We start from the raw sequence: 9,880 nt of genomic DNA, 5'->3' as shown, positions 1-9,880 counted from the left end.
TTGATTGGTTCACGTTCTCTCCTACATAGTATTCAGCTCAAGTCTCCATGAAACACTCACATTTTAATGCAGATATTGTAGGTGTCCCTTAACTGGAAGGGGGAAGAAATCCTGTTCTAACTCTGAGCTGATTCCTGTTTGTTTTTCGCAATACTTGGTACATATTAGCATATGTCCTTCCAATATACACTAAGCACCAAAATTAACGCACCACCTTAAAAATGGGATATTTTGGATGTCTTGTATTTTCTAAATCTGCTGTTCGATTTTAGTGATTTCTTTAATATGTTATAGCTTTATTCTTCAAGAATATCGATGTATTAATATTGTTGCTAAACAGATAACTGTCATTGTATATCGGGTGTAACAATGATAGTGTATTTTTTCCTCAAAATTTGGAACACTCTGTGGAATATTCTGGCGTATATAAAATATTGAAATTAAAACTCAACTGTAGCCTTAGGCTTTCTTAACATTATGCTTTTTGATTGATTCGCTTATGTTGTACAATGAAAGAGTTAGGTACTTTAACAACTAGCAACGTTCTTAATCAATACAGGGTACTTCTAAAAATAAGTGCGACAAACTTTAAGGAGTAATTCTGCATGAAAAAATAATGACCGTTTGCTTTATAAACATATGTCCGCAAGTGCTTCGTTTCCGAGATACGTGATGTTGAATTTTTTCTTACAAACTGACGATTTATTTATTGCTCTAAAACCGGTTGAGATATGCAAATGAAATTTGGTAGGTTTTAAGAAGTAGTTATTGCGCAATATAAAATTCTTAATTGTATGTCAAAAAATGCGCAATAATTACCTCTTAAAACCTACTAAATTTTATTTGCATATATCAACTGGTTTTAGAGCAATAAATAAATCGTCAGTTTGTAAGAGAAAACTCAAAATCCCCTATCTCGGAAACGAAGCATTTGGGGACATAGGTTTATAAAACAAATTGTCATTATTTTTTCATGCAGAATTACCCCTTAAAGTTTGTCGGACTTATTTAGAAACACCCTGTATTGATGAATAACATGACTAGTTGTTAAAGTACCTAACTTTTTTATTATCCCAAATAAGCTAATGAATCGAAAAGAAAAATGTTAAGAAAGCCTAAGGCTACAGCGGAGTTTTAATTTCAATATTTTATATACGCTATAATATTCCACAGGGCGTTCCAAACTTTAAAGAAAAAACACACTATCATTGTTACACCCGGTATACAATGACACTTACCTGTTTAGCAATAATATTATTACGTCGATATTCTTGAAGAATAGAGCTATAATATACTAAAAAAATCACTCAAATCGGACAACAGATTTAGGAAATACAAGGCATAAAAAATGTCCCATTTATTGTCATGTTTTTAACCGTGTATATTTTCCCACGGTAAGTTGTGTTGGCTTCGGATGCGGGCTTTTGACGATGCGATAGTCAAAGACTATTGCATTCTGTCTCTAATTGTACCAATAAATTTACCGTGGGCTAAGAAGTAGCTTGTTTCGTCTATTCCGTTTAGACAAATCACGCCTCTGTGCAGACGGTATCCTCCCTCCCCCCAGCAACGTTGCGTATACCACACGGTTCCTCAGCATGCAGTATATTAAATTGTAGCTTGTTGCATCTATTCCGTTTAGACAAATCACCCTTGTTATTGCTTCGTAGGAGATGTTGTTGAATGTTCCTCTATATCCAGAAATGCAACCAACATCACCTCTTGGTTTTCCAGAATGTACTCCACCCTATGTACGAGATAATGCGGTAATGATAGCATCGTCAGCTCTCTCCGCCGACTTACTACCGCTCTGTACGCACGTACTCCTATCCTTACCTACCACTTCCATTCGATGTGCGCTGGAGATGCAACACCGGCAAAGATACAAAACAGTGTAGATATTGACAGAGAACTGAGTTATACCAAAGTACTGCTCTGATAAGGACACCTTTCTGAGAACTTTAATTGCAGCAAGAAAAATGTGGTCGTAATAATAAATCTATCAATGAGATACATCATGAATAATTCATATCAAACTTTGTAGTAATATGCTACGTGGTTTGAAAAATTTTAACGCTCCTTCGTTAAACTATAACACAATGACGTGTCGTATGTTTTTTCCTTTCTCCTGGAATCCGTCAGTTATAAACCGGTCATACTGTGGCCCATTAGCTTATTGTATTATTCCAGAAGTCCAGGATTCCAGGATTTTGACACCCTGTGTTAGTTTATACAGGTCTAGTAAATGGATACCATATATATTTGGAGTCACTGCGTTGTCTCCAGAAAGTGTTTGTAGTCTGCGGTCATGTGCCTAACAGTCATGCAATTGCAAGATAAGGTTGACTGTTTCAGGTTCTCTGCTACACAATCTGCAACTTATGTCTCCATGAAACATTCCCATTCTATTCAGTACCTTGACTAACGCATGTCTAGTAATGAAGCTTGTTATGATTTTTAGTTGAATAGAAATGTTTAAATTTCCACTACTACCGAATATTTCTGCCCCGACCATTCTGCAATTTTAGACCTGTCCATATACCAGGTATAACTCTGCAGTCTGGGTTGAGAGTTTCCTCTTTCTCATCCCTCTCGTGGGTAAATGTCCACTTGGAAAAATACTTAACGCTTGTATCCAGGTGAAATATGATCAGAAATCATCCATTCGACGTCGTTAGTTTCATTTCTTGCAACCAGTAATATCCCATCCTAGCCTCCTCTCTTATAATTATTTGTCAAGGAGGAAGATCCAGTAGGTTATCCATAGCTACCGTTGTTGTGACCGCCAAAGTCCCTATGATTCAGAAGAAAGCAAGTCTTTGCACCTTGCTTAATGTGAGGATGGCACTTTTTGTCTAGTAATGAAGCTTGTTATGATTTTTAGTTGAATAGAAATGTTTAAATTTCCACCACTACCAAATATTTCTGCCCCGACCATTCTGCAATTTTAGACCTGTCCATATACCAGGTATAACTCTGCAGTCTGGGTTGAGAGTTTCCTCTTTCTCATCCCTCTCGTGGGTAAATGTCCACTTGGAAAAGTACTTAACGCTTGTATCCACGTGCAATATGATCAGAAATCATCCATTCGACATCGTTAGTTTCATTTCTTGCAACCAGTAATATCCCATCCTAGCCTCCTCTCTTATAATTATTTGTCAAGGAGGAAGATCCAGTAGGTCATCCATAGCTACCGTTGTTGTGCCCGCCAAAGTCCCTATGATTCAGAGGAAAGCAAGTCTTTGCACCTTGCTTAATGTGAGGATGGCACTTTTTGCCGCATCTTTGGCCACCATATCACTGATGCATATGTAAATTTGGATTTTACTACCATGTTGTAAATTCGATATAACATATCTGGTTTTAAGCCCCACATTTTTACATAAGCGCGTCTGGCAACCATTAACATAGTTACATCTCTCTTGGTTATTTGTTCTATCTGCTGATTCCAAGTAAGCCTTGAGTCTAATATTATCCCAAGATACTGTACTTCACTCGCCAGATTTAAATGTGTACCAATTAGGCTCAGAGAACCCAATCGCACTAAATTCTACCTTTTCGCAAATTTCATGATTTTGGACTTATTAGAGCTTATCTTAAGTTCTAAATTTGAATTTAATTCTGTAACAACAGTCAAAGCATGTTGCATTCTTTCTCTGACTGTACTATTAAATTCCTCTGGGCTAAGATGACTAGGTCGTCCGTATAGCGCAGGACATGATAGCTGTAGTTGCTGAGTAAAGCTATCAGCCCATCTATGACCACATTCCACAAGAGATGAGACAAATCTCCTTCTGAGGACAGCCTCTGACTGCCTGTGCTGGCACTATATCCGCCAGTAACGTTGGGTATATAACATGGCTCCCTAGCATGCAGTTTGTTTTGTCTCTCTCCTTAGACGAATCGCCCTTGTGATTGCTTTTTAGGTGGTTTTATCGAATGCTTCTCCCTCTATATCTAAAAATCCACTCAATGTCTCTTTTTTGGTTTTCCAGGACCATGACGTACTTGGAATTTCAACCAATACACCATCTCTAATATATGCCTATCGAGCAGTTTTTCTAGAGTCTTCAGCACGCATGACATCAGACTTGTTTGTACGGATAAGTCATACCTAGCCGTAGGAACTAAACTTCTTCTTGTCCGATTTTGAAAGGTTTAGTTATAAAAGCGACCCTTATGAACTTCCAGACTATCGGTATGTACCTCAATCCTAAGCTAGCCTGCATAATTTTTTGTACAGAAAGTCAATTTCCCTTCTGGAGGAGTGTTGTATAAATCCCATGCGGACCCGTCGTATGTTTTAATCAATGTAAATGTAAATCTATGAAAGTTGGTAAAATTGGCGCTGAAAGGAAACTAATTAAAAATTCTTCTATTTCGAAACGAATAAAATCGAAAAAAATGGATAAAGAAAAATCGAACTTATCTACTCTGGCACCGCACCTACCTGCAATACGATTAGCTTACCTTGTACGTCATCATCATCATTCTCTTTGCCTTATCCCTATGCGGGGTCGGCTTCCCTAATTGCATTTCTCCACACAATTCTATCTTGGGTCATATCAATGTTAATCCCCTTTACCAACATGTCCTGCCTTATCGTCTCCCCCAGGTCTTCTTTGGTCTTTCTCTCCTACTCCTTCCAGGAATCTGCACTTCAGCTATTCTTCGTATTGGGTGATTAACGTCTCGACGTTGAACATGACCAAGCCATCTTAACCTATGCTCTCTCATTTTGGCATCAATTGGTGCCACACCTAGACTTCCCCTAATATACTCATTTCTATGTTTATCCTTCTTTGTCACTCCACCCATCCATCTAAGCATTCTCATTTCCGCCACATGCATTCGTTGTTCCTCTTTCTTTTTCATTGCCCAACATTCAGTTCCGTGCATCATAGCCGGTCTTATGGCTGTTTTATAGAATTTTCCCTTCAGCTTAATTGGAATTTTTCTGACACACAACACACCACTCGCTTCTTTCCACTTCATCCATCCAGCCCTAATTCTACTGGATGCATCTCCATCTATTTCTCCATTACTCTGTAATACCGATCTTAGGTACTTAAAACTATTGCTTTTCACAATCATTTCACCATCCAAAATACCATTTTATTTGTAGTAACTCCATCTTGAAATGGACATTCCAAATGCTCTGTTTTTGTCCTACTAAGTTTTAAACCTTTTTCCTCCAGAGCATGTCTCCACTGTTCCAATTTTTGTTCTAAGTCTCTTTCACTATTTCCTATTAACACTACATCATCAGCATACATTAGGCACCATGGAATTCTACCCTATAGTTTCGCTGTTATCTGGTCCAAAACTAATGAGAATAAATAAGGACTTAGCACCGAGCCTTGGTGCAATCCTACTTTCACCTGAAATTTATCAGTCTGTCCCACACCTGTTCTAACACTAGTCGTTACTCCCTCATACATATCTCTCACAATCTTTACATATTCGTCAGGGGCTCCTTTCTTATTGAGTGCCCACCACAGAATCTCTCGAGGAACTCTATCATATGCTTTCTCAAGATCAATGAATACCATATGAGCGTTGGTCTCTTTATTCCTGTATTTTTCCATCAGTTGCCTTACAATGACAATTGCATCTGTTGTTGATTTGCCCTGCATAAAGCCAAATTGATTATAGGATATTTCGGTTTCTTCACGTATCCGTCTATCAATTACTCTCTCCCATATTTTCATGGTGTGTCTAAGTAGTTTTATAGCCCTGTAGTTTGTGCATTGTTGTGTGTCTCCCTTGTTTTTGTAGACAGGTACTAATATACTGCTTCTCCATTCGTCTGGCATTTGTCCAACTTTCATAATTCTATTAAATAGACCTGCTAGCTAAGTTATTCCTGTCTCTCCCAATGCTCTCCATACTTCCCCAGGAATATCATCTGGTCCGACTGCTTTTCCTTTCTTTAGCTTACCTTGTATGTATACAATTTAATTTAAATTTAGATGATCTTGACAGATTGGAGCGTAGCTCTAACATTCCATGTAGCCAAAGTCAATTTCACAGGTTTCTCTCGAATCCTTAAAACATCTCCATATTCTTATTAAAAAAGCCACCGTAATTACCGTGCCTACCGTAAGTACCGTTCCGCGGTAAGGTTGTTATCCCATGCTCCACCCTCCAATTTGAAGTACCAGGAGTGATTTCAGGACATCTTTCCCCTAGACGAGATTTCTTCACTGCGGCTGAGGAGACTCCATCACAATCGCAGTACTTGACTTTCTATGGTCAGGTTTCCAACACAGAACCATTCTGTTTACAATCACCTTCAGCTCCACTCCAGTACTCGTAAGGCTGCTGCTCCTCGCCACTGTTTATCTACCTTCTGGTTTCTAACCGCCGTGTTCCACTCCTTCAGGTCTCCCACGTCTTATGCACACTGGTCAGAAATCATCTTTGCTCTAGAACAGTGCTCTAGAATCTTCAGTCTCTCTCCTACTCTAGGCCTTGAACTATGGGAGAATTTGATTCCAATCCATTCCGGATCCCTTCAACGGTACTACCCCTTCAGAGTCGCTTGATCGCTAAAAAACTGAAGATTAGGTTAGGAACCAGCTGAATAAGTAAAAAACTAGTGAAAGACATTTCATCTTTTCTAAAAAACTTAGATTAGCATTTTAAACTTAATTTTAAGTTACGAATAAAAATTATTCAATGGTAACTGCTTTATAAAAATACGTGTATTTTCTCCAGGGCCGCGCCGTCCACGTGTGCAATGTGTGCGGCGCACACAGGGGCCAGCAATTAAGGGGCGCCACTAGAGTTGTTACAAAAATTTTACGCCGGTCACAACAACACTTACCCATTTACCGACATTGCCACTCTGTATAACTCAACTTCAAAGGTAGGGACATTACGTATTCATTTATCCAATCTGCATAAACAAAAAAATCATGTAGGTACAGACATGCAGCCATCAAGCCACCGGTCCAGCAGAATTTATGCTTTAAAGGCATTGCACCAAAATTTGGCAGAAATGTATGATGCTTTATGTGATATAACACATTCGGATAAATTTGATCTTGGTTCAAAATATCAAGCCAGATCTTAACAAGATAAAATATCAATATTTACATACATTCATATGCTCCATATGATATGGTATGAAGTTCTGATCAAAGTTAACTTCGTTAGCAAAATTTTACAATCAAAAACAACAAATATGCAGTTGGCCTTAAATGTTTTACAAGAGTTGACACAGTTCTTGCTCGGGTTTCGAACAGATAGCGAATTTAATTATGTTTTTACCACAGCAAATTAATGAAACTGCAGAGAAACTGGATGTGGAGCTCAATTTTCAAACAGCCACAGCTACTGCATCGGAATAAAAGCAGACAGTTCTGTCTGATTTTGAAGACCAAGACCAACTGATTTTGAATCCTAAAATACCATACATAGTTCATTTATATTATTATGTTCTCGACCAAGCATTAATTTCACTAATCGTTCAGGAAATCTTTTCCATATTAGCCCAGTAAATGACCGTTTTGGAGTGTAATTTTCAGGGTCAACTCCGAATTGCGTGAAAATTTAGATTTAGGTTGTACTTACCCTCCACTTCAAAGTTGGGGGTGACATTCACCCTTTCTTTGAGGTGAAAAAACGCGTGTTTAAAATAAGCCCGGAAATAAATAAACTGACTGATTATAAGCAACTTTTGTTCTATAGACTTTTTTATATAAGTCAATACTTTTCCAGTTATTTTCGATTGAAAATGTTTATTTTTCGACAAAAAACTACGTTTTCATACGGTTTTTCGCAATTACCTCAAAAAGCAAATATTTTATCGAAAAAAGATTTTTAACAAAAGTGTAGTTTCTAAAAAAGGGAAAAAATGGGTGCGTCGGTAAAGTCTATAACAGCAAAATTGTAGCTCATGAAAAATACGTTCTTATTCTTAAAATTCAAAATCTAATATTTCAACGTGAAATCGCAGAAAAATTAAGCAATTTTTGGGAAAATCTTATTAACATTTTTTAAAGTGTAAAAAATGTTTTATTTTTACTTTTTACAAAAGTTGTTAGCATTAAAAATAAACGAATTACGCTGAAAAATATGTTGGCCCCTATTTTTTTGGTAAAAAAATCGGGAAAATCTCCCTCTATTTAGCACCCTAAATAAAATGATCGTTACCGCTTTACCATTTACTTTAAATGTATGTGTATTGCTTATATGTATGATCTGTAAGTTTGACCGGTTTAAAGCTTATTTTCGAAAAAATTTAGTTTTATAGTAAAAATATTTTTTAATAAAAATTTTTGAAAAATTTCCTTTTTTGAAAATAACTTAAAAATTATTAGTGATACGAAAAATCTCTAAGAGTAAAAAAATGTAGGCTGTTGAAAGTTTGCATACACTCGTGATTAGTGACTCGTTCAAGCCTTTTGAACTATAACCCTTTCAAAAATAAGTATTTTAAACCGGTGAAACTGACAGATCATATAAAAAATGGATAAGTAAACTGAATTGTTTGTAAAGCGGTAACGATTAATTTCACTTGGGGAGCTAAACACGGGCAGATTTTGATGATTTTTTTTTATACCAAAAAAAGGGGACCAACTTTATTTTGAGCGTAACTCGCTTATTTGTAATGGTGAATACTTTTATATACAATTAGAATAAAGTATTTATTAAACACTTTGAAAAAGTTTTAATGGGTTGTTCCCGAAAAGTGCTTTACTTTTTGGTTATTTCACGATGACATATTCGATTTGGAATTGGACGAATAAAAACGTATTTTTCAGGAGCTACAACTTTGATTTTGCTGGATCTATTGACTCCTCGAATACACAACTCTTTTTGTTTTTTTTTCTAGGCTACATTTTTTCTAAAAATATTTTTTTCGATAAAATATCTTCTTTTTGAGTTATTTGCGAAATACCGTCTGAAAACGTAGTTTTTTTGTCGAAAAATAAACGTTTTCAATCGCAAATAACTCAAAAAGTATTGACTTACGTAAAAACTCTGTTAAATGAAAGTTGCTTATAATCAGACAATTTATCCATTTCCGGGATTATCTTGAACGTATGTTTTTTCACCCCTGAGAAAGGGTGACTGTCACCCCCCAAGTAAAAGCAACCAACTGCACAAATTCAACTTTGAAGTGGAGGGTAAGTAGAACCTAAATCCAAATTTTCATGCAATTCGGAGTTGCCCCTGAAAATTACACGATAACGCCGTCTTTCCCGTTCATTCACTGGGCTATATTGGAAAATCGTGTTGATTCTTTCAAATTTTTATATATTTTGAACAAATTACAGAACACTCACAATTAAAACTTTTTTGTAGAAATTTGTAAAAAAATGAAATCAGCTAGACATAGTGGGAGACGATTTGTTTGAAGAAATTATACAGATTGGGCCTTTGTTACAAGAATTAAATATTGATGTTTGTAAAAAATTTTAAAATTAATATTTTTAAACGAATTTACTGTAGTTTGACCAAACTTAACAATAGTTCTTCGCATTTTGCTCACTCTGTCCATATCTGATGCCACTGCTAAACGATATTTTTCTAAATTAAAACTTATAAAAAATTATTTAAGATCGACCATCAGTAAAGAGCGGTTGACAAATTTATCTATCATCTCTATAGTCAGTATTAAATGAAAATTTATATTTACCATATTATAAAAAGATTTTCCGAAATGAAGGCGCAAAAAGTAAATTTTTTATAAAATAGCTATTTCATGTTTACTCATATCTTTAGTTTTTTTTATGTTGTTACGCCAATCTTACTTTATTTTCCTGTTGAATATGTGAGAATTTTTAGTTATTTTTGTTTGGTTAAAATCAGTAGCGCACCTAGTATTTTCTTCTGGAGGGTGTTGGTTTGGACACCGAAAGTGTTTTGT

Source organism: Diabrotica virgifera, chromosome 8 (genome assembly GCF_917563875.1).
Source record: "Diabrotica virgifera virgifera chromosome 8, PGI_DIABVI_V3a".
Taxonomy (NCBI): domain Eukaryota; kingdom Metazoa; phylum Arthropoda; class Insecta; order Coleoptera; family Chrysomelidae; genus Diabrotica; species Diabrotica virgifera.
Note: the sequence above shows the minus strand (reverse complement) of the source record.